Raw genomic sequence first — 24,312 nt, forward strand, 5'->3', positions numbered from 1 at the left:
GACACAAATAAAAGGTCAAACCTAATCATTTCTGGACTCTGTTATATGAAGCTCATCTAACCACTCAATTCATAAGCACCCTAATAGGAGAAAACTTTTTTTTAAATGATAGGCTAATAAGAACAAGATTAACCAGTTCTTATTTATACATGACAGAGCAGCCATAATGTTTTTATAAACAAAAGAAATTCTTCAGCTCTAGGCATCTACCTTTAATGAGAATGTTCTTTTATCAATCCTCAATCCTCCTGCTTCATAATTATTCAAAAGAAAAACTTCCACAGTCGGTCTAGTTCAGAAGAAATAAATTATTCATCTGAACTCTGTAGGACTTGGGATCAATAAAGAATCAGTGGGCAAAAACAATGTTTCCAATTTCTGAATCATCAAAGAACAAACAATCTCAAAAAATATTCATTTTCTAAAATAATCATTTATGGGAAGTCCCTGGTGGTCCAGTGGTTACGACTCTGTGCTTTCATTGCTGAGGGCATGGTTTCAATCCCTGGTCCAGAAAATAAGATCCCACAACCCATGTAGCATGGCCAAAGGAATAAAAAATAAAAATGAAATAAAAATGTATTACTTTACATGGATAAAGGAAAGAAAAGCTTTTTTCAAAAGTTGATAATGAACAAAAAGACACCAGCTGAGCTTTTTTCATCACCCCAGAGACACAATTCCTTTCATACTACAAGAGAAAGATAAGAGCAAAACAAAAAAAACCTCAATATTCTAAAAGTTTACACAAATAAATGTATATGTATATGTCAATATGTATAAAAGGTAAACCCACTGGAGAACAAATGAAACTTATATAAACAGTAAAAATTAACTTAGGGACAGCAAAATGCCATAAATGTAAACAGTTTCAGACAAGCAAAATCCATTCTTTAACACATCTGATGTCAGCTAATAACTATAAAACCTGAAGTTAACAATTCAATAGCAGCAATAGGAAATTAATTCTAAAATCCCTGTGGACATATAAGCGTGGGATAATTACCATTGTGAAAACTTACCTTTGAGTACTTAAACACCTAAGTTTAAAAAATGGTTTCTGCACCAGCTACCCTCACTGAGCAAGCATTCTTTTGTCATTTATGGCTGTTTGAGATTATGGCAGAAGATCAGCCTATAGTTCCTCATTGAAGAAACGCAGAACTCGATCAGTACTTCAGCAGTTAATCTAGAAGGAAAAAAAAACAATTCTTTTAATTTCCTATAATATCTTTAACTGTGAGAAGAGACTAGAATAAGCAGTGAATCTATTTAGGAAGGCGACTAAAACAAAAAGCATTCTTCTGCCTAAAAAAAATCTGAGAGGGATTTCCCTGGTGGTCCAGTGGCTAAGTCTGCAAGCTCCCACTGCAGGGGGCCTGGGTTCAGTCCCTGGTCAGGGAATTAGATCCCGCATGCCACAACTAAGACCCGATGCAGCCACATACATAATTTTTTTTTTTTTTAATCTGTCTGAGAACAAGAGGCAAAATCTTACACAAGGTTTCAAATTATGATGGCTAACCTGGGTATGAATCTTTCTGCTAAAGATGAACAAACGCATTGCACAGGACAATCTTTGACAGCACACATCTTCAGGGATTACACCATTCTCATAATACATTTTTCCTCAATGGACCCTTCATTTGTGCACATACCCACACATACATCCTACCCAGTTCTATTCCATCCTTACTCATATACTCAGAACTAAAGATGGAAGCACTTTTAGATCAGAGTGAAAGACATGAGTTTAAGCTTGGTACCACACTTACATACTTTACTTTGTATACAAGAAATATTTGTTATCCAGAATACAGTAGTACGAGCTTTCTAATTTGAAGAGGCAATAGTGCACGTTGGAAAAGAGGAGTTTTCCAACTAGAACTAGAAAGTGCATATGTGACATGTATACACAGCACTAGAAAGGTGCATATTCAAATATCGGCTCTGTAGATGTGATCCTGAACAGCTTCCATGTTGCTAAGCCTAGGTTTCCTTATATAAAAAATATCTACACAGGTTACATTTTACTGAGAAAATCCATGCATGCATTAGAAAGAAAATAAATTTCTTTCTCTTCTTTACATACTGTTAAAAGACCAGCAAAAGAGGCTGTGGAGAGACAGAAGGGCGGGGAAAAATCTGTTTGGTAATGTGTTTAATATTTGATCTCATCATCTTCTGTAAATTCTAATAATCTATGTAAAATCTTCTAATAAGCTCAGTACACTGCAGGTCCCTGCTCAAGAGGGTTCAGGTAAGCAGAAGAGTATTATCATACAGTGTGGTTTTCAAAAATGTGTTAATAGTAACATATACCTCCAGGAGGAACATTAAAAACAGAGGGGAAGGAAAACCACGTTCCCACGACAAATGTTTAGTAGATGATTACTTCCAAAACATCCTGAAATGCCTGCTAAAACATGTAGTCTCTTACGTGAAAAACAACTTCAAAGTTATATAAGATCTTTTAGAGAGGTAAACTTCAGGGACAAGATGTCTAATAACCAACCCTCCTCCGTAGTGATTTCATAAAACTACAATAAGCATAAAACTACAATACTCGATGAAATCGAGTATATTTTGTATAACCACACTTGCCAAACCATGGTGCTAGAGGCAACACATATATTTTACAAACTGCAACCCACTAAACAAAACATTTCGCCTTGAGACAGCTCATTTACCCCTCTTTTATTCAAAGTATTCACATAAAAACTGGTTGCCCCTAGAGAAAATCTATTAGTAAATAGCCTGGTTAACTTTGAGTAACTCTCAAAAAGGTTTCATGGCCACAGTCAATTATTTTATAACCTACATGATTTCAAACTTTTAAATCAGAAGAAAAGTAATAAAGACAAAGGGAGATAAAATCCCCTGTGACTAAGTCCCCTCATCTGTTCTCCTTGCTGATATCCTCAATACTCAAATCTAACCTGAATTCCCTGCACAAAATTCCTCAATTGTTTTCCAATACCTACAGCCCTGGGCTCCAAATGCTTCAAGCAGGGGAAAGATTATGACCATACCTCTCATACATGTATGCGTATATCTAAGGTAAAATATTGAATACCCTAAGACATTATGAACATAATAAACATACACTATAATAACATTTTTAAAGGTAATTCTCTGGCAGTTTAGTGGTCAGGGCTCTGCACTTCCACCCAAGAGGCACTAGTTCGATTCCTGATCAGGGAACTAAAATTCTGCTTGCAGCATGACTCAGCAAAAGAAAAAAAAATTAACATTAAAAATAAACAGAAAGGTAAATTGTATTCCTCCACCTGCACACCCATTTTAACAGATCATCCTACCCATTCAAAGTGCCAGCACCTCACTTTTGAGACCAGCGACCTACAGCACTGGTTTTCTAACTTCATCTTGGGATGAGGTAGGGTTTGTTCAATATACAGATATTTAGTATACAGCCACAACCCCAATCTAGCATCCTTGAGAACCTGGCCTGGGCCTCTGTATGTTTAATCAGCTCTTTGGGTGATTGTATACAAAGTTTTATGAACCTCTGACATACACCATAGACTGCAAACTCTATTGCACAGCCTACTTCACCTAAAATCTCCTTTCCTGACATTCCTCCACCTCACTCTACTCTCCAACAATATTTAACTCTTGAAATTCACAACCCACACCTTCCAAGCTGTGCGTGCATTCTGCTTTGTCTTGGAGCCCTAACTCAACACCATGACAAAGTCCATCTTGTACATCAAACTTCCAATTCACCATCAAGTCTCAACTTTACTTCCTCTGTCAAACCCTCCGTGACTTCCTGAGGCAGACAGTTCTCCTTCTCTTTTACTCCTATTGTGTTTCTTACCTTTTTAGCAATGATCCCATAGAATCTAAAAATATGTCTCTTTTTTTCAAGAGAGGAGCTTGTAGGTAGTGACTCTGTCATTTCATCTTTGTGTAGCCTCATACAATCCCTAACACATAATTTAAAGTTTAAAATATATGTTGAATAAAGACATAAATAAGAAGCATAAATAATAACACTGGCTATTCAAAGTTAAGAAGATAAATAAGAAGTGAACATCTCCTTAAGTGATTAAAAACTAAATAAAACATCAAAAGTGGCTGCCATATCTCCTTCCAGCAATAATCAAAGATAATCAAATCAAGAAAGAAAAGCACTTTATAATAACTTTAGAGTATAATATATAAAAATACAACAATCACTATGTTGTATATCTGAAACTAATAATACTGTAAATCAGTTATAATTTTTAAAAGAATGAAAAGAAACTCTGATTTATATCTCTAAGCACTTCATAAGTTATTTCTCATACCTAAAAAATGCTAGTTTTTTATATAAAAGGTACTATTCCCCTTTTACAGGTACTGAGCCTCACGGCACTGAGCTAAACTTCAAAATCTGCCAGAATGTGCTGCTGGATCTAACTCCAAATCTAATGGAAGTAATTTAAGTCTTAAGAAACTAGAACACTAAAATGAACAGTATTATACAGGCAAAAAGATTTACTCTCACATCTACTTGGAAATAAGCCACAAATCTGATTTAAAAAGCCAAGGAAACCATAAGGTACCTGAAGTTAGTCTCCAAGATAGATGAAGAAACTTCCTCAAAGGATGACCTTTTAAGATATTTATCAGTAGTCAGATCTTGAGTTTTATAAAGTTCACATAACAGTGCATGAAAAACAGGTTAGAGTGCTGGAGTGATGTTTAATCCTAAAGTACGAGAAAATGTGACACTTTAAATGATGTCTCCTCATGAAAGGGTAAGTCTGTAATGTGCTAGAGCAAGCTGGCTCCCAAAAAATTCCTTTACGTGCACTCCAAGGTCACTGGTTACTACTTTAGCATGATTTTCTACTAAGTCAAAGTGAGTAAATGTTAAATTAGCTCTTCTGACTAAGTACGAACATGACCGAGCCTTTCAAAAAAAAAACAAACAAAAAATAGCTCTACAATTTAGAAGATGACAAAAATATCTGAGAAAGCATATAAGCATTAAAGAGAACACATTCTAGTCAATTACATCATGTGTATGATCTCAACTGTGACAAACGTTGACTCTTCAAGACTCCTCTATTTTAGTAACTTTTCACCTTTCATGTTCCTCCACTGAAAACAGGCTCACCTTGGGCCTACTAATGAGTATGGTCTTAAGACTAGCATATCATTTCTTGCTGTTCTTTAATACCAAACTACACTTTTTTTTATTTAAACCACTGGAAGTAATTCCACAACTTGTTCTAACCAAACAGATCCCTTGAGAGCAGAAGAACATTTCTCTCTTTTTGCACAGACCTGTGTAAAAATTGCTGGGGGGGTATGGGGCAAGAGTGACATACGAACAAAAAAGCACTGATTGTACTTATTTTTTGTATATGTCTTTTCCACTTAATTATGAACTTTGAGAGGAAAAAAAAATAGGATTTCAACTTGTTTCCCAGGTTGTGAATATTATACAACAGCAGAACTCTAATATCTGAAATGACCTTATCATTTCTGGTATACTTTCCAGTTCACTATCCAACTGAATCTTCACAACCATCCCCTGTGAAATAAGCATGGTAGATTATAATTTTCTTTCTCAGAATAACAAAAAAAATTTTCAGAGAGCTGAAGAAACTGGTTTAAAGTCACCTGACTAGTGAGTAGGTCACTAAAATAGTGAGCAGAACTCTAGTCTGCTGCCTTTTAGTTGACGCTCTTTTAGACAACAATGACTGCAGCCAACACTGAAAATAGTCTGAAGTTTTACTGAAATGTATGAAATGAAACTTCATAAAGGTAATTCATAAAGCAAATATACTGTACTTGCTATTCAAAAATCATTATGCCAACACTTGTATATATATCTTTTGAAATTATTAGTTTCAAAAGTGGTTCTACAATGAACCACAATATGGTCTGCTTTTAACATAAGAATATTCTCTTATCTGATTGTAAATTTGGGCTCCTTCACTTTTCCAAATTTTTAATCCACTGTTGTGTGTGTGTGTGGTGCTTAGTTGTGTCCAACTCTTTGTGATCCCACGGACTATAGCCCACCAGGCTCCTCTGTCCATGGAATTTTCCAGGCAAGAATACTGGAGTGGGTTGCCATTTCCTCCTCCAGGGAACCTCCCGACTCAAAGAGATCGAACCGCATCTCCTGAGTCTCCTGCACTGGCAGGCAGATTGACTGGTATCCAAAAAGGACCTCTCCCTAGTCTTTTCCCCAAATATTAAGCACCTACTATGTCAATCAGCAAGTGATTTGAGCTTTATTTTCACTTTTCCTTTACAATTACACGGAACAGCAGCCTGACACACAAAATCAAAAATACATATTTTAAGTAAACAATTCAAGTTTTTCTATTTTTCCATTTCAGAAAAGGGCAATAATAGAAACCAGACATACATTTCTCTGAAAAATGCTTAAAACCAAAGAGAATAGAATTATTACACATCATATCAAAAGAAAAAATGTACTGAAGTTAGGTAAAAACCCAACCAAAAAGATCTGGGTATTTACTTCTCTAGCAGAAATCCAATAAATTTCATTAAATTATCTTATCAACCCACTGCATATCCCTCAACCTAAGACTTTTACACATGCTGGTTCATTCACCCCAAACACTGCCCCTTACTTCCTCTTTCTCATCTTCCACTCTTACTCAAGTCTCATTGTTGGAGGGGGTTCTCCAACCCATCTAACCTAATGATATCCCCTGTTAATTTTCTTAGGGTACGTTATTCCTCGGCTCCAAAACATTCATCATATTTTATTATATATCCCCTTCTGTGTCTGTTTAAAGTCTCTTTCCCCCAAGAGGATGTATAAGTTCCTTAGAGCCCACTGATGGGTTGCTTTTTTTAAAAAAACAGCTTTATTAAGGTATAATTTACATATCATAAAATTCACTCTTTTCAAGTGCATAATTCAATGTCTAATAAATGTACGGTTATACAACTATCATCAAGTAGCTGCTTTGCTTTTGCTCCTTCGTGTATCTTACATTTAGAAAAAGAAAAATAAATATCCAGTGAGTGAATAAATCTGATAATGAATTATCCTTCATACCATTACAGTGCATATCTATCTAGTGTACCATGTGATTATGAGTTGGTGCATTAAACCCACCTTTATTACATTCTATTTTAAAAATCCTTCATTATTCCCATTTCCAATCTAAGTTAGCTCTTCTGTAAGGCCCCAAAGTGAACCATCCCACATACACGCCTACTGAATCACTTGGAGAACACTGTTTCAGGTCAAGTTCATGTGTACATACTACACTTTCTTTTTCTCCATCCCGTAATCCCTTCCTCTGCTCCCAGCTATGTTAACAAAATATAAAGAAAGGAAAGTTCAAAAGCATTAATCCTACTCATTGGAGAGGACAGGATCTTCGTTTAATGCATCACCTTTGTAATGTTGAGGTTAGAGAAGTAAGTTCTCCATCTTGATATATACCTAATTGAGATCTTTTTAATGCAGTGTGACTTACTAAATAATTGGAAACCTTGTTCAGATGAAAAATCTCTTTGCTGTTTATCCATCTGTAAAACAGAAATTTCCCATTTCTTTTTTTTTTTTTTTTGGCCATGCCTTGTGGCATGTAGGATGTTAGTTCCCCAATCAGGAATCGAACCCATGCCTCCTGCAGTGGAAGCACGGAGTCCAAATCACTGAACCACCAGGAAATTCCCCAGTTTCTATTTTTTTTAATTTCAGTATTTCATTCATTTTTAAGAACCATTAAAGTTTTCAGATAAAAGATTTAAATCATTTACAAAATGACTTTTTAAAAGTAACTCAACAGCAAAGAAACAAACTCAATTTAAAAAACTGAGCAAAGGGCTTAAACATATTTCTCCAACGATATACAGATGAAAGGGAGAAGGCAATGGCACCCCACTCCAGTACTCTTGCCTGGAAAATCCCATGGACAGAGGAGCCTGGTAGGCTACAGTCCATGGGGTCGCTAAGAGTCAGACATGACTGAGCGACTTCACTTTCACTTTTTCCTTTCATGCACTGGAGAAGGAAATGGCAACGCACTCCAGTATTCTTGCCTGGAGAATCCCAGGGACGGGGGAGCCTGGTGGGCTGCCGTCTATGGGGTCGCACAGAGTCGGACACGACTGAAGCGACTTAGCAGCAGCAGCAGCATACAGATGAAAAGATGTTCAGCATCAGTCTTAGGGACATGCAAATCAAAACCACAATGAGGTACCTGTTCACACCCATTAGGATGGCTATTACCAAATAAACCAACCAACAAAGGGAAGTAACAACTGCTGAAGAGCTGGAGAGAAATTGGAACCCTTGTGCATTGCTAAATGGGAATGTAAGATGGTGCAGCAGTCCTGGAAAACAGTTTAGATGTTCCTCAAAAAGTTAAACACAGAATTATCAGCAACTTCACTCCTAGGTATACACCTAAAAGAATCAAATGCAACGACTTAAACAGATACTTGTACACCAATGTTCATAGCAGCATTACTCACAAAAGCCAAAAAGTAGAAACAATCCAAATACTCATCAAGAGATGAATGGATAAATGAAATGTTGTATATACACACGATGGAATATATTATCCAATCTTAAAAGGGAAAGAAATTCTGATACACACTACAATATGAATGAACCTTGAAAAACATACTAAATGAAACATGCCAAACACAAAAAAAGGACAAATGCTATTTGATTTCACCTATATATAAGTACCTAGAACAAGCAAATTACAGAGACAGAAAGTAGAAAAGCAGTTACCAGGGGCTAGAAGGAAGAGGGAATGGGAATTACTGCCTACACAGTTTGTTTGGAATTATGAAAAAGTAAGGGAAATGGATACTAACAATGGTTGCACAAGGGCTTCCCCAATGGCTCAGCCTCCAGTGTAAAGAATCAGTCTACAATGCAGACGACACAGGTTCGATCCCTAGGTTTAAAAGATCCCCTTGAGGAGGAAACAGCAACCCACTCCAGGATTCCTGCCAGGAAAATCCCATGAACAAAGGAGCCTGTAGGGCTACAGTCCATGGGGTCACAAACAACTGGACACAACTGAGCACCCATGAAGGCAATGGTTGTACAACATTGAGAATGTACTTAATGCCACTGAATTGTACACTTAAAAATGGTTAAAATGGTAAATTTTACACTATACACATTTATCACAATTTTTTTCAAAATATAGCTACAATTTATATTATTATGTTCTCCGATATTAAAGTCAGGGTACAACACAGAGGGAGAGGCTTTGGCAACCCACTCCAGTATTCCTGCCTAGGAAATCCCAAGGACGGAAGAGCCTGGTGGGCTACAGTCCATGGGATCAAAAAAGAGTCAGACATGACTTAGCAACTAAACAACAAGGGAAGCCATGCACAGACTGAGGTTATTCATAGATGATAATAAAAATAGCTATTTTATTGGTGGGGGAAACTGACATGGCACAATACATTCGTTTCAGTCATTAGCTCTGTCCTAAAACAAAAGGCATTCTAATAAAAACAATAAAGAGTAGGGAAAATCGTGTTCAAGGGGAAAGATATATATAGCAAAATTGTACTTTCTGATCAATTTTTTTGTGAACCTAAAACTTCTCTAAAAATAGCCTACCAATTTTTTAAATAAATAAAATTTTAAAGACATAGAAAATACGAGAATTCTACACTCATATTAATACCAAAAAATAAAACAGTATATATGTAGTTTCAAACATATATACAATGTAACATTTACTTCACCTAAGGAAGAATTTTATGACACTGATTAACCTTTCTACATCTTTCCCAGGATTTAAGAAGTGTCCCAGATCCCTAACCGGTAACACAATTAAATCGCTGAAAATACGGCCCAAATTTTAAAAGCATCAGAGATTAAGAAAGTAAGAAGCTCCGGACAGATATACAAATGAGAAGCAGTTCATTAATTCCATTCAACAAGTACGGGCACTTACTAAATGCACAGTACCTAAGAGACACCCAGGCCATCAAGTATTGCATGCAAGGTTACAAAAACGAAAGCTGAAGACACAGCCCCACATTAACCCAGAAAGTCAGTAATTCAACACCACCCTTTAATATCCGCTTTTTAAGGTAAGTGCACCTCAGTTATTTAACGTTCATAATCTGCATTACTGAGGTCCCAGTTGCCATTTTTAGATTATCATCAACTTGAAAATAAGGTTAAGTGCCCAATCTTAGGTAATTTTTTCATTGATTAGACGGCATAATGGGAAGCCGAATGAAATGCCTTTCTAAAAGTCAGTTTGGTTTTTAATTGACTTTTAATTGAAGTATACCAACTTCCCAATGGGCAAGTGTGTCAACTAATTGAATTTCCCATTACCTTATCTAGGAAACCAGGCGCCCTGAGAAAGTGCTAAACCCTCTAGCCTGGTCTCTGCAGAGTGCATTCTAGACAAGTCCCCAGTGCGCCAACAGCCCAATTTTAGCTGTATTCTCTGAACGATTTAAGGAAGTAAGCAACCACTCATCTCACGTGATCTTAAAAAGGGGCGCAGTAGAGCCCGGATTAAACCACTTTTTTTTTCTGCATCAACTTCACTGCCCAGCATGAAGGAAAAGGGCAGGGAGGCGGCGCAGGTCGGGTGTGCAGGGGAGGCTAGCAAACAAGCGTGGGTAGCTGTGCCTTCCACTTTGGGGGAGCTAGGAGGTGAGAACGCACACCCGCTCACGCGCACTGCAGCGGCTGAAAATATCGAAGACTGCCACACCCCCTGGCAGCCAGGGGCACAGCTTCACCGTATTTTGCTCAAAGAGAAAGGGGGCCCTCTCTACGGAATGCCGCACCTTCAGGGCTCTGCCCGGTCTCCCACGCACCCCGAGGGGCAAAGCCCTAGAACCCAGCGCGAGTGGGACACGGCGCCGGGGGGCGGCAGAGGGGTGGCAGAGGGGTGAGGGCCGCGGCTACGGGACCAGCGCATGCGCAGATAGGGGTACCCGCCCGTTCACCTACCCTTGGAACCGCGACGCCCCGTTCCCCGGCCGCGGCCGCTTCTCCAGGACCCGCGGCGACTGCAAGAGGGCGAGAACTGAGACCCCAAGTGACTCCGCGACCGGCGAGCCTCGTCCTGTGGCGGCCACTGGCGGGAGGCTGAGGCGACGACTGTGGCTCGGGGCCAGCCCGGTAGGCGACCCCCGGATGCCCCCGGCCGTGGCGGCGGCGGAGACGCGGAAGACGGGGCGGGAGCGGCCACGGAGGCAGCGACTGAGGCGCAGAGCCTCCCTAACAGCGAGAGGAGGAAAGCGGAGGGCGGAGGGCGCAGGGCGCAGGGCGGGCTGGGGCCGGGCCGGAAGTGACGTGCGTGGGAGGGGGCGGGGCGGGCCCGCGGGGCGAGTGCGCAGTGAGCGCTGGGGACCCCCAACAGACGCTGGGCGCCGTTCTGAAGTCTGTGCACTTAGAGCCCGGGTGGGAGGCGGGTGGGTTCCGTGACTCCAAATTTGGGCCCCTGAGTTAGAGCTGAGAAGCAGGGCGCGGACCCGAGGGAGGTGTCTGGGGGTCCTCAGTCTGGAGAGGTTGGAAAGAAGAGGAAAGTGGGGAGGGGACGTAGGAGTCATGAAGGGCAAATTCCGCAGCCTGAGGTCGCCTCCTGGTCTCTGCAGAGGGAACATGCCACTTGACAGGAAACCAAAAAAACCCGGGTACCCTTATCTAGGTGAGGAGCTCGGAGACTTGAACAGAAAACCTCCGGGGAGACTGAAGCGGTGACTCACGTTCTTTTTCTCAGCGATGGAGATTAGACTGGGGACTCTCTCCGCCCCGACCCTTTCTCTTCACCTAAGGACACGACCTAGACTCCAGAGATAATATAGATGCCTTTGGTGCCGAAAGCATCGGGGATTATGAAAGTCGAGAGACCATATGCTTACATAGAATTTCCTATACTGATCCAGAATTTGAGAGGCAAAGGTGAAAGGCAGAAAGAATGAGATCTGTGAGCCTAGGGAATCGGGACTTGCTTGCATAGCCACCCAGACCGACCGGGCAGTTCTTTCCTTCATACCGCCTTCACAAAGGTATGAATATTCAGCCAGTCTCTCTCTGTTGTTTTTTTTTGCTTTAGTCTGTTAAGGGCTTTGAGTAAAACGCAGGTTTCTTCCTTTAGATTCCTTGATAGCGGGTAGATAGATCCACACCTGCACAAAGATCTCTGGGTGTCAGTAAAAATATTTAGTCGTTAAGTCGTGTCCGACTCTGCGACCCCATGCACTGTAGCCCACCAGGCTCCTCTGTCCATGGGATTTCCCAGGCAAGAATACTGGAGTGGGTTGCCATTTCCTTCTCCAGGGGATCTTCCTGATCCAGGGATCAAACCTGCATCTCCTGAATTGGCAGGTAGATTCTTTACCACTGAGCCATCTGGGAGGCCCCTGTGAAAATATAAAACACCACGATTCAGTTTTACCCTACCTGCCTGAGCTGGAAATGTAAGAGAAGAAACCTCTTAGAACTTGGAACAAGATTTACCAAGAAAAAAAGGAACGAAGGAAAAGAAAAGTCACCCTATGAGATGATCTTGTAAATGTGTGACAGAGAACAGGGTGGCTCCCAAATTTCATTTAGAGAGAGTAAAATAAACCATCTGTCACCGAAGTCACATGCCCAGTTGATGCTGTCATAAGAGAGGGGTGGGGTCCATAAAGAGTCTAGAACCTGCAGAATCTGAATAAGAATGTATTGTGGGCTCTCTGTCTAGGAGACTATGATTCTAATGACCAGGACCAATAACCCATCCATTAACAGAACAGTTTAAAAAAACTTAGTTCAGATTCAGTCTCTCACTCAACAAATACTGAATGCTTACTGTATTCTAGTCTCTTAGAATACATCAGAAAATAAGAGCCCTGTCACTGAGTTTATATCCTAGTAAACAAGTTAAAGATAGCCTTTAAGAACACACAAAGACCCATGCTCTGATTCCACACTCATCAGGTAATCTTCCCATCACTCAGGAAATCTCAACTAAATCAACAAACCCAGTAAGAAGCAATTGTCCAAAGGACATGACTGGTACTAGTGATACTAGCAATACAGTTTTTCTCAGTATATTCACATCATGGTTCATAAATCAACTTCCATCCATTGGGTTGAATTATAAAATTGTCTTATCCAAATTAAATTCTCAGAGCCTAGTTAAGCTTGAGTAAAGTGAAATGTAAGTGTCTGAATCTCCAAACTGAGGACCAGGCAGATTCTGGTTTCAAAGCAGCCTGATCAAGATGCAGCCTATATGCATTCAGTCTTGCATCTCTCTTTAAATATCTTAAATGGAAGCTTTACCTGTGATTCCATGCTTGAAGAACAGGGGCAACATGATTGCTTCTAAAGCTTAATCATAAGTGAGTAAAAAATTCATAGGAGAGGAAATCATTAGAGTAAAAACCCTCCTGAACCTACTCTGCCTATGCAACACAGGCTCTTGTTGACATAACTGACAACCCAAAACTGCAAGCTCCCAGATGACAGAGAGTCCCTTGCATTCATGTGCCCTACTCCCAAAGTATGGGCTCTCAACAAATGAACTGATTTAAAGATGATTTTTCCCATAAAACTCAAGAGAATATCCTTGGAAGATATCTTTTCCAGATCCTACTTTACAATAAGTAATCAATATGTTCAACATACAGAGTTTAAGGGTATAACTTTAAAAAACAGAGCAAAAAAGCTTTCTTTTTAAATTTAATCATCCCTTTAAACCTGTGCGGTGGAGTCAATCTGTCATATACCTGACTCGAGTTCCATGAATTCTGTGATTCCTATTAGGAATAGAAAGTCCTATGGTCATTGAGTCACAAAGAGTGAATCTTTTCCGTCTTAGGACAGCTGGCTCACTGCTTGTCCTGCAGAGGCGTTATGCCTGGTCTTTCTTGTTCTCTCCCAGCTTACCAACCAAAAAAGGGAAGAAAAGAGAGGAAAAGATCGGGGAGCAGGAAAATCTGTAACTTTTACTTCCATGCGATGGTTTCACACTCTGGGCCTGGCAGGTGATTAAAGCTGCCTTTTTTTTTATGGATGATTGATGGTTTTCAGAAACCACTACCATCTCCATTCTTTGGTGGTTATCATAGTAACTTTGGTCTGAACAAAAGCATTTTATTCTGGCAGTTCTTTACTCTCTCTTTCCATCCCTAAGAATCTGGTAAAAGTGAATGTCAGTCACTCAGTCGTGTCTAACTCTTTGGACCCCATGGACTGTAGTCCACCAGACGCTTCTGTCCGTGGAATTCTCCAGGCAACAATACTGGAATGGGTAACCATTCTCTTCTCTAAGGGATCTTCCCAACCCAGGAAGTGAACCTGGGTCACCACATTGCACGCAGATTCTTTACCATCTGAGCCACCGTGGAACCCCACCTCCAACTTCTTGTCTCTTGAAACTCTGTTTTTCTCAGTTAGGACCCTATCAGATAGGATCTAAGATAGCTCTTATATTGGCCCATTTGTAAGTGGCTCTGGGACCACCCCACACTGTGCAAGGTTATACACTTCTTACCCGAGGGAATGCCATTCACATCACCCTTTGTGGATTTGTATGTTTATTTTGACAATTTTCCAGTAGATGGCAGTAAAGTGTTTGGTCCAAACTAAATTAGTGGGAGTATTTTCCATTCAAATAGAACTAAAGTGTCTGGAGGAGGGGGAGCTTTTTTTCTGATGGTGCTGTTTAGGCTAGTCCAACTTTGTATGGTCCACACCTGGTCCACATGAAGCTCTCATGCACTTCTTGCCCAAACAAACTTGGAAATATAGGCTAATTCCAGTGCAGTTTCAGCGTTCCTCTTTGCTGCCAGAACAGCTGCCAGCCCAGCTGTCAGCCCAGCCTGTCTCTTGTCCTCTATTTTTCAGGCAGGAGACAACCACAAGTCCACCATGCTTCCTTTAACTGCTCGAGACACATCTCAAGTACTTTGAGTAGTTCCACTGAAGATCCCTCTCACTTAGCTTGAGGTAAGAGGCAGGCAGGCATCTATGCTAAGAATCATAGCATGCCAACAACAGTCTCCGAAACAACACTCAGTAATTCTCCCCTGACCTTTTATAACTTGTGCGTTTTTAGATTCATCTTGTAATTTTGCCTGAATCCTCTTATTTCTAGGGATAGTCCATTTCAGAATTCACTTTAGAGTTTTTTTGGAGGGGGAGGAAGGAGGTTTTTTTTTTTCCTGTAATACCTTGGTGCAAGCATGCTCAGTCACGCCTGACTCCTTGCAACCCCATGGACTGTAACCCACAAGGCTCCTCTGTCCATGGGATTTTCCTGGCAAGAATACTGGAATGGGTTGCCATTTCCTACTCCCAAAGGATCCCAACCCAGGGATCAAACCCATGTCTCCTGAGTCTCCTGCAATGGCAGGCAGATTCTTTACCACCAGCTCCAGTGCTTTGGTTAAAGAAATAGTTGTCAACTGGGGATAATTTTTATGGCCATGTCTGAAGATGTTTTTGGTTGTCAAAACTCAGGAGGTACTCGGACTTACTTGGTGGTAGAGTGGATAAGAATCCTTCTGCCAATGCAGGGGACACAGATTCAGTCCCTGACCTGGGAAGATTCCACATGTCGTGAAGCAACTAAGTCCTTGCACCACAACTACTGAGCCCACGCCCTAGAGCTCATGCTCCCCAACAAGAAAAGCCACCAGAGAGAGAAGCCCATGCACCGCAATAAAGAGTAGCCCCCGCTCACTGCAGCCAGAGAAAGTGTGGGAGCAGCAACAAAGACCCAGCACAACCAAAAATAAATTAAATAAATAAATTATTGGGAAAAAAAAAAAAAAACCTGGGAAGTACTTTTGGCATCCAGTAAATGGGGGTCAAGGATGCTGCTGAACATCCTAACCATACACAGGACAGCCTTCTCCACAGCAATCATCTGACTGATAACATAACTTCAGATTTAATATCTTGTAGCAAATAGAATGTCTACATTTGGCAGTCACTAAGAGACTACTTTAAGATTATATCACTTTTTCTTCATTTCTCCTACAAATGCTTTACTGGTAGATGTAGAGGTCACAATTTAATATATAACTAGTGTTATAAACAGCATTTCAGATAGCTGTTTAGCCAAGATAAGAAGTGACTGGTATATTTCTAAGATTTCTTCTGAAGGTGAGGCCTGCCAGGAAAATTATTACTTGAGTTGAGATTTTTTGATTTTTTTTTTTAGATATTTCTTTGCAAGATGACTTTTATAGCCCAAGGAAACAAACTATTTTCCCAGCTGGTCTGAGCAGAGGCTTTATGCTTCTCAGAAGTCAAGTCATGGGTCACATCCCTATAAAAGAAATATATTTCCTGCAACCCCAGACCATGTTGTAGATACTCAGGAAGACTTCAGCATGTGTGCCTCCCTAGTGTCACCAGTGTCACTGAGCTGAGACCTGAAGTCAGGGAGTAGCTCTCTGTAGTCACTTTACAACAGATACCCTTATTATTCAAAGCGAACGCAAATGGTCTTCTTTCCTGCCCACCGTTCCAGCCCTACCTTGATTAGTTTGATTAAATTCGACTCTTTTGGATGTAGCAGGATGTTGAGCCCATCTCTTGTGCTATCAATAAGGAAATTTTCATTATTCAGGTGTCCTCCTCACCCTTACTGATCTCATCTTTGACCAAGGCTATTTGAGTACTAGCATATCAACTAACTTTTGTTCAGTCAAGGCTGCTATCATCTTTTTTAGTACAATGGTCTTAAGAAACTGAGCCACACTAGCCAGCAAGACCCAGAGAGACATATCCAATCACCTTCTCCCCTGCCAATGATATTATTTAGAAATGGACACAACAAACATTGAATACTTAATGAATGTTGGCCTTGGAATAACACCATTGAACTTGTAATAAGAAAACCTACATTTGAGTTCTAGCCTTGTCCTTACTAGTCATGTGACTCTGGTCAAAATACTTAACCTAAATGTAGCTTAGAGCCCCATTGGTAGAACAAGAAGAAGAATACTGAAATAAATTGGTATGCATAAAAGTGTATACTACAGTTTTTTAACTCCTCTCTCCTATACTGCTTTCAGAGACCTAAAGATGTATGTGGAAATGTTTTGCCACCATATCTGGGTTTTTATTGCCAGGGATGAGGCCCTATGTGGAAATTTTCCTTAGCAGAAGTCACTAAATACTTGTCTGTTTATTTTTAAATGAAAACCAAGCACCACCCAAAACTCCCAAACTCTTGATACTGTTTTTACATCTTTTGTACCTTGAGAATTACAATAAATACAAGCACACCTCCTCCCTAATTAAAAGCATATTTACAGTGCCCACTAATAGAATTAGACATACATGTAGATAAGAATGAGAAAATACTTGCAGTTTTGTGTGTGGGAACAACAACTACTGCACAGGGAGATGAGGTTGTAACTACCCTGACTCCCGCAGAGCAGTAAAATGCTATCAAATTCAATCAAACTTGGCCAATTCATTCTTTTGTTCTTGAAGTATTCATCTCTACTGGGAAAAAAAGAAAAGACTAAACCTCTCCTCCCCCCCAAGAAAAATTTAAATCTTCTGATAAACACTCACCATTAGAGAGTGGTATTTCTGGGTCGTCTAAAGTGTCTGTGCCACTTTCCCCAGGACCACTGTGCCAGTGTGCAAGAATGCTTGTTATTCATAAACAAAAAAAATATTACTAGCTGAAAAAAGAAGAAACTGTTTCAGGGTGTACGAATCCCACGCCAGATCCAAAATAATGGCAAATACTGTTCTGATCTTAGCAACCCAGAGTAACCTTTGTGCATTTATTTATTCACCACATATTTCCTGAGCAACTATTAAGGACCAGGCACTGTGTTGCGGGATATAACCATGATCTCTGCCATGAAAAAGCTTCCTTTTACATATATCTGAAATAGGATGTTTTCAGAATAGAACCAAAGTTAACATGATGTTGATTTGAACTTCTGTATTCACTCACACAGCCACTGATGCCATCCAGTTTGGGGAGCTGGAACAATTGACAGTAACTCTCATCTTTGCCAAGTCCACATTTTTGGCCTGATATCTCAGAGTTCAGTATATGACAGTAGTATAAGTCACTGAGATCATCATCTATAAGACTACATTGTTTTGGTTTCTTGGTTAAATTCCTATAGTCAACTAGATTTTCTTTCCACAATTGGAACTTTTATTGTTTAAAAAGGAAAAAATAAATAATATTCCCTTCTCCTCTTCCCTCTCCCTACATCCCATAAAGGAAAGAAAAAAGACTGGGGCCTTTACAATACCAGGGGCCTTCTGCTGCCCCTTTAGCCAGAAATTCAAGTAGGAAGGTCTTCCCATACTGCATACCCTACCTCTTCCTTAGAGGCCTTATGTTTTTGAGCCTTCATACCATCTGACCAGCCTAGCTCCTCAAACCCCTTTCATGAGGACCACACCTTCTGTGGCAAACTGACAGCCCAAATATTTGCACATTGCAATCAAACTACAACCACATTTTTTTGTAGTTTACACCTGACTGCTCTTTTCCATTAAAGACAAGGGTATAACGATTTGCAGAGGCATTTCGTGTCTTCCCAATCTCCAAGCTCATCAGCAGAGAGGCTCTGAAGCATGAACCCTAATACCCTTATTTTAGCCTTTCCTAGTGAGAGAGACGGAGAAGGCAATGGCACCCCACTCCAGTACTCTTGCCTGGAAAATCCCATGGACAGAGGAGCCTGGTAGGCTACAGCCCATGGGGTCGCTAAGAGTCGAACACGACTGAGCGACTTCACTTTCACTTTTTCCTTTCATGCACTGGAGAAGGAAATGGCAACCCACCCCAGTATTCTTGCCTAGAGAATCCTAGGGATGGCGGAGCCTGGTGGGCTGCCGTCTATAGGGTCGCACAGAGTCGGACACGACTGAAGTGACTTAGCAGCAGTGAGAGAGAAACTAAATTGTGTAAGCAGGGGAGAAGTGTTATAGTTGTTATACATGTATCTTATTATCCGTATTAGAGTATAGCACTGTCTGTATCCTAAATGTGCCTTACCAAAAACAACTATTGTAAAAATATTTGTTGAAAAAGGGAATGTAAAAAAAACAAAAAAAAAAGAAAGAAAAAGGGAATCATCCTTGGTCTAACCAAATTTGTTATTTTTAATAAAGTTTTATTATTTGTTTCTTCTTACTTGGTTTATATGTGTTGTTTTCCTCCATTTGAAAAACTCTGATACTTCTTACTCATTGATATACTTAACTGTATTAATTGAGCACCTGGTATGTGCCAAGTACTATGCTAAGTGCTGGAGATACAGCAGTATACACATTGGACATAACTGATTCTTGCCTTGTGGTAAACCCTGTGTAATTATGCCCACTGCATGGCAGATTCCCATTTATTGTTTAATAAGCCTGAGTTCAGTTTAAGTGTCCTAAGTGTCACTTTACTTAGGCAACCTCTGTGACCTCATCTAGGCTGAGTAAAACATCCCCATTCTCCAGGCCCCATCATCTTACCCTTATATCACATTGACAACCTCCCCTAAACTAACACCTCCACAAAACTGAAGAGCTATGTCCTCGATGGGAAATTAAGGGGAAAAAACCTGACCTAATGCGGGACACCTGGGTTTGATCCCTGAGTTGGGAAGATCTCCTAGAGAAGGGAAAGGCTACCCACTTCAGTATTCTGGCCTGGAGAATTCCATACTGTATAGTCTATGAGGTCACAAAGAGTTGGACACGATTGAGCGACTTTCACTTTCACAGAGGGAAAGAGAAAGGATACCTGTCTCCACTTTAACTGTGGATGGAATAGGAAAAAAGAAAACTCTCCTCTGGATATTCCTGAACAAAGTTTGCAAGCATACTGTTGTGAGAGGTGGGGGCGAGAATTTCAAACTACTTGTGTGACCCAGAAAACCACCTCCCATTGAGAACATAGCTCTTCAGTTTTGTGGAGGTGTTAGTTTAGGGGAGGTTGCCAATGTGATATAAGGCAAGATGACGGGAGCCTGGAGAATGGGGATGTGTTACTCAGCCTAGACGAGGTCGCAGAGGCTGCAAAAGTAACTGAAAACCATAAAGATGATCACTTTAGTGCCCCAGGTACCTGGTATAAGCAAAAGTAGATCTTCTCTAAAAATCCTACAGGTAAGTTTCCTATAGAAATATGACCTCATACTAAAACATCATTGAAAACACAAGGAAAAATGAACTTCAGAATAATACCTGCAATGACTGCAAGTATTCTAGTTATCAAATACCATATATAAAGAACATATATTTGTGATATTGTGACATAAGAAGAAATGTGTATTTGGTCTTTGTTCACAGTTCCTGGCACAGAGCTTCTAAAATCCCTGTAATTTCCTAAGTGATGTGGTAAGAGAAGTATATTTTGTTTTTCATAATAGGTCCTCTGTCCATGAAATTCTCCAGGCCAGAATACTGGAGTGGGTAACCGTTCTCTTCTCCGAGGGATCTTCTCGACCCAGAGATTGAACCTGGGTCTCCTGCATTTCAGGCAGATTCTTTACTGTCTAAGCCACCAGGGAAGCCTCCGTGTTATTCATAACAACTCCCTTTTCATCCTCTCTGAATTTATGCTAATTAGATGACGTAAGTAAAGTGGGGCCCCTATAGCCTCAGGATGGGCTGATGCCACAAAGACCAAATGATTAGCGTGTTGGAGCTTTCAGCCCTACAGCTGACCTCCTGTGAGGGAGGGGAGCTGGAAATTAAGCTCTATAAAAACTCTTGAACAAGATTTGATGAAGTCCTGGGTTGGTGAATGCATTAATGAGCTGGGATAGTGGTATACCGCCAACTCCCCAGGAACAAAATCTCTTAAGTTCAAGAGCCTTCTGGATCTCACCCTATGTACCTCATTTGGCTGTTCATTTGCATCCTTTAAAATATCCTTGATAAGAAACCATAATAGAAAATAAAGTGCTTCCCTGGTGAACCATTGCGGAAAATTATTAAACTTGAGAAGAGGGTCATGGGAACCGCTCATTTGTAGCCAATTCAGACAAAAGTGTGGGTAACTTGAGTAGCCACTACTTGTGACTGGTATCTGAAGGGAGGTGAGCAGTCTTTTGGGACTGAGCCTTTAACCTATGAAGTCTGTGTTAACTCTAGGTAGTGTTAATAGGACACCCAGTTGATGTCTGCTAAGAACTGAAGAATTATTTTGTGCAGAAAACCCACAGGTTTAGTGTCAAAAGTGTTAAGAGTAGAGAAAATTTTTCCTTTATTAATATTTTTAAGGAATTAAATGAAATAAAGATAATCAGGAAATAAGAAACTATCAAACTTGATCTGGCAGATTTGAAAAAGAGCCAAATGAACCTACAGAAATTTAAAAAAAAAGGCAATTGAATCAGAAACTCAAAGGACAACTTGACTATCAGATTTGACAGCTGAAGGAAGAATTCGTTTTCTGAAAGATCACGAGATCCAAAGAATCTGTCTGAAGAATTTCAAGATATAACACAGAGAAGCAAAGAAATGGAAAATATAAGAAGTTGAGATGCGTGAAGGATAGGGTAAGATTCAACAAATGTCTAATTAAAATTCAAGAAGGAGATAATAGAATGGAGGAAGGCAGTATTCAAAGAAATAAATGGCTGAACATTTTCCAGAATTGATGATAAATATTCTAAATTCTGAAAGATGAAAAATTTCGATGCCAAAAAATTTAAACAAAATCCATACTAAGTCACTTACAGTGAAAATTCCTGACATCAGAGAAAGAGGAGATCTTAAAATTAAGCAGAAGAAAAGATAAATTAATCTTCAGAGAGATGACATTTTTGCTAACAGCTGATTTTTCAATAGCAACAGCAGAAGTCAGAAGACATTGGCATGTATCTTCAAAATATTAAGAGAAAATTGCCATCAACTCCAAATTCAGTGAAACAACATTGTAAGGATGAGAGCAAAACAAAAACATTTTCAGATAAACTGTGTAAGAACTGAAAAAATAGATTAAGTTCAGATTTAAAAAAAGAATTTACTACTAACAGATAGATGTTCATTAAAGGACATACCAAGGAAAGTAATCCCAGAAGGAAACTCAAAAATGCAGAAAGCAATGGTGACCAAAGAAAATTGTAAAAATTCTGTAAATCCAAACACTGGCTGTACAAAATATTAATAATAGCGATAATGTCTAAATTCAACTATTACTGAATAATTGTACATATATTGGGAGGGGATGAAAGGAGTTACAGTATATAAGGCTTTTTGTGTTGTCTAAAGGAGGCTAAATGTGTTAAGTTCATAATTTATTGGGTTAAATATGCATGTCAACATTTCCATGTAGACAATAAAATAAATAAAACAGTATGTATAACTTCCAGGTGATTAGAGGTGATAAAATGAAATGGAGGGAACTTAATTCAAAAAAAGGATAAGAAGTTTTAAAAGCAGGACAAATAGTAAAAAAATTACAGAAACAAATCCAAATATTTGAGTATTTATAATTAATGTAAATATATTAAATTTTTAATTAAAAGGAAAAAATACATAAATATATATATTGGGTTAAAAAAGCACATTGGGTCATAAAGCACATTTGAATTTTTCCATAAAATCTTACAGAAAACCCAGATGAACTCTTTAGCCAACCCAATATATACACATACCTATAATATGTACACATGCACACAGAAATATGTATAATATATATATGCATACTAGTTTAATATACCTGTACTCTAAACTTCATCAATGTCACTCATACCCAATAAAATATGTGCACATAGGCATTGAAAAACATATAAAAATGTGCATATATGCATGTTTCATATGGCAGCAAAATAGAAACTTAAATAGCTGTCAGTGATAGAATAATGAATGATAGATTCTGGTGTATTTATACCATATAATACTATACAACAATGAAAACAAACTACAGCTACAAGCAACAATGTGACAAATTCCAGAAAAATAAATGAAAAAAGCCAGATACAAACATATAGTATATGATTTCATTTAAATAAATTCCAAAAGCAGGGAAAACTAAACTGTGGTTTTAAAATTTAGAGTTTCATTTAAGGAGTGAAACTTTTGGAGGAAGAAAAGACTCAATGATTGGGAGAGGAGTCATAAGGGAATACTCTATGTCTTAATTTAGGAGGTGATTATATGAGTATATTTGCTTAGAGACAATTTATTCAGCTGTCAAGATTTTAATGCTTTTCTGTATGTAGTTTATACTTCCAAAAATTTTTTTAAAAAATTAGCTCCCTACATTTTTAAAAATTAAAGCAAGAAGTAACTTTTTCCAAAAAGAAAAAAACAATCATCATGTTTAAGGATACACATTAAGATGGAAAAAGTTTTTTTAAAAAAGAAGACCAGGACTTCCCTCGTGGTCCACTAGTTAAGAATCTGCCTGCCAACGCAGGGGACACGGGTTCAATCCCTGGTGCGTGAAGATTCCACATGCTGCAGGGCAACTAAGTCCATGTGCCACAGCTACTAAGCCCAAGAGCTGCAAACATTAAAGCCCAAGCACCCTAGTGCCCAGGCTCCACAACAAAAGAAGCCACCACAATGAGAAGCCCTCATACCACAGACAGAGAATATCCCCCACTCACCACAAACGCACAGCACCGAAGACCCAGCACAGCAAAAAAACAAAAAAGGCCAAAAGGTGATTAATGTAGAAGTTGTGATAGCGGCTCCTTTGGAAGGGAGGAACAAGAATGAGTTGTCTGGGTTGTAAACAATGTTTTATTTCTCAATTTGAGTGGTAGTTACATGGGTGTTTGTAATAAATTATTATTAAGCTGTATATATCTTTGGGGCATTTTTTATATGAATATTTCACAATAAAAACATTTTAAAACAATATTCAAAAAAGATAATTATACAAGAATGTCTTCACAATTCTTTAAAGACAAATTCTCTCACCATAGAGAAAGGTGTAACAAATTCAACTACATTATATTTGACCCCATAAAAGAGTGAAAACACAAGCCAAAGAACTGGAAAAGTTAATTACAAAGCATTCAACCCAGAAAGGAGTATTATTCATGTTATATAAAGAACTCCTAGAAATCAAATAGATTTTAAATACAGGCAATCCAATATAAAATTACACCAGAAGAAACCTTTTTTATAGGTTCTGCACATATGAGGAAATCTAAATGGCCAATAAATATGAGTAATATTTAATGATATTAATAACCAGGGGAAAGCAAAATGAAATACAACTATACAGCCATAACAATACAACCACCAGAATGGCTGAAATTAGTAAGCTTGATAATACCAAGTGTTGACAAGGATGTGGAGCAACAGAATGTGTCATTTACTGATAGCAGGAAAACAATTTAGCATTATCC

The 24,312-nt window shown here is 39.1% G+C and overlaps 1 protein-coding gene across 50 annotated transcripts in view; it reads right to left on the reverse strand.

The window, feature by feature from the left end:
* The window catches only part of FAM13B (family with sequence similarity 13 member B), a 103,240-nt gene that overhangs the window by 74,378 nt on the left and 4,550 nt on the right, over positions 1–24,312 (reverse strand). For 19 of the 50 annotated variants that reach the window (XR_014056846.1, XR_014056844.1, XR_014056843.1 and 16 more), the window contains exons 1-2: positions 10,970–11,247; positions 1,023–1,189 (exon numbers count right to left, since the gene is read on the reverse strand). The gene's annotated coding sequence lies outside the window, so the exon portion shown is untranslated. Of the gene's footprint in view, positions 1–1,022; positions 1,190–4,571; positions 4,717–10,969; positions 11,248–11,727; positions 12,301–12,424; positions 12,655–13,294; positions 13,428–17,548; positions 17,640–24,312 lie in introns of those variants that run through there. The other 31 variants (XM_081500688.1, XM_081500686.1, XM_081500669.1 and 28 more) reach the window with 12 other exon arrangements.

Source organism: Giraffa tippelskirchi, chromosome 6 (genome assembly GCF_054371585.1).
Source record: "Giraffa tippelskirchi isolate mGirTip1 chromosome 6, T2T-mGirTip1v1.2.pri, whole genome shotgun sequence".
NCBI lineage: Eukaryota > Metazoa > Chordata > Mammalia > Artiodactyla > Giraffidae > Giraffa > Giraffa tippelskirchi.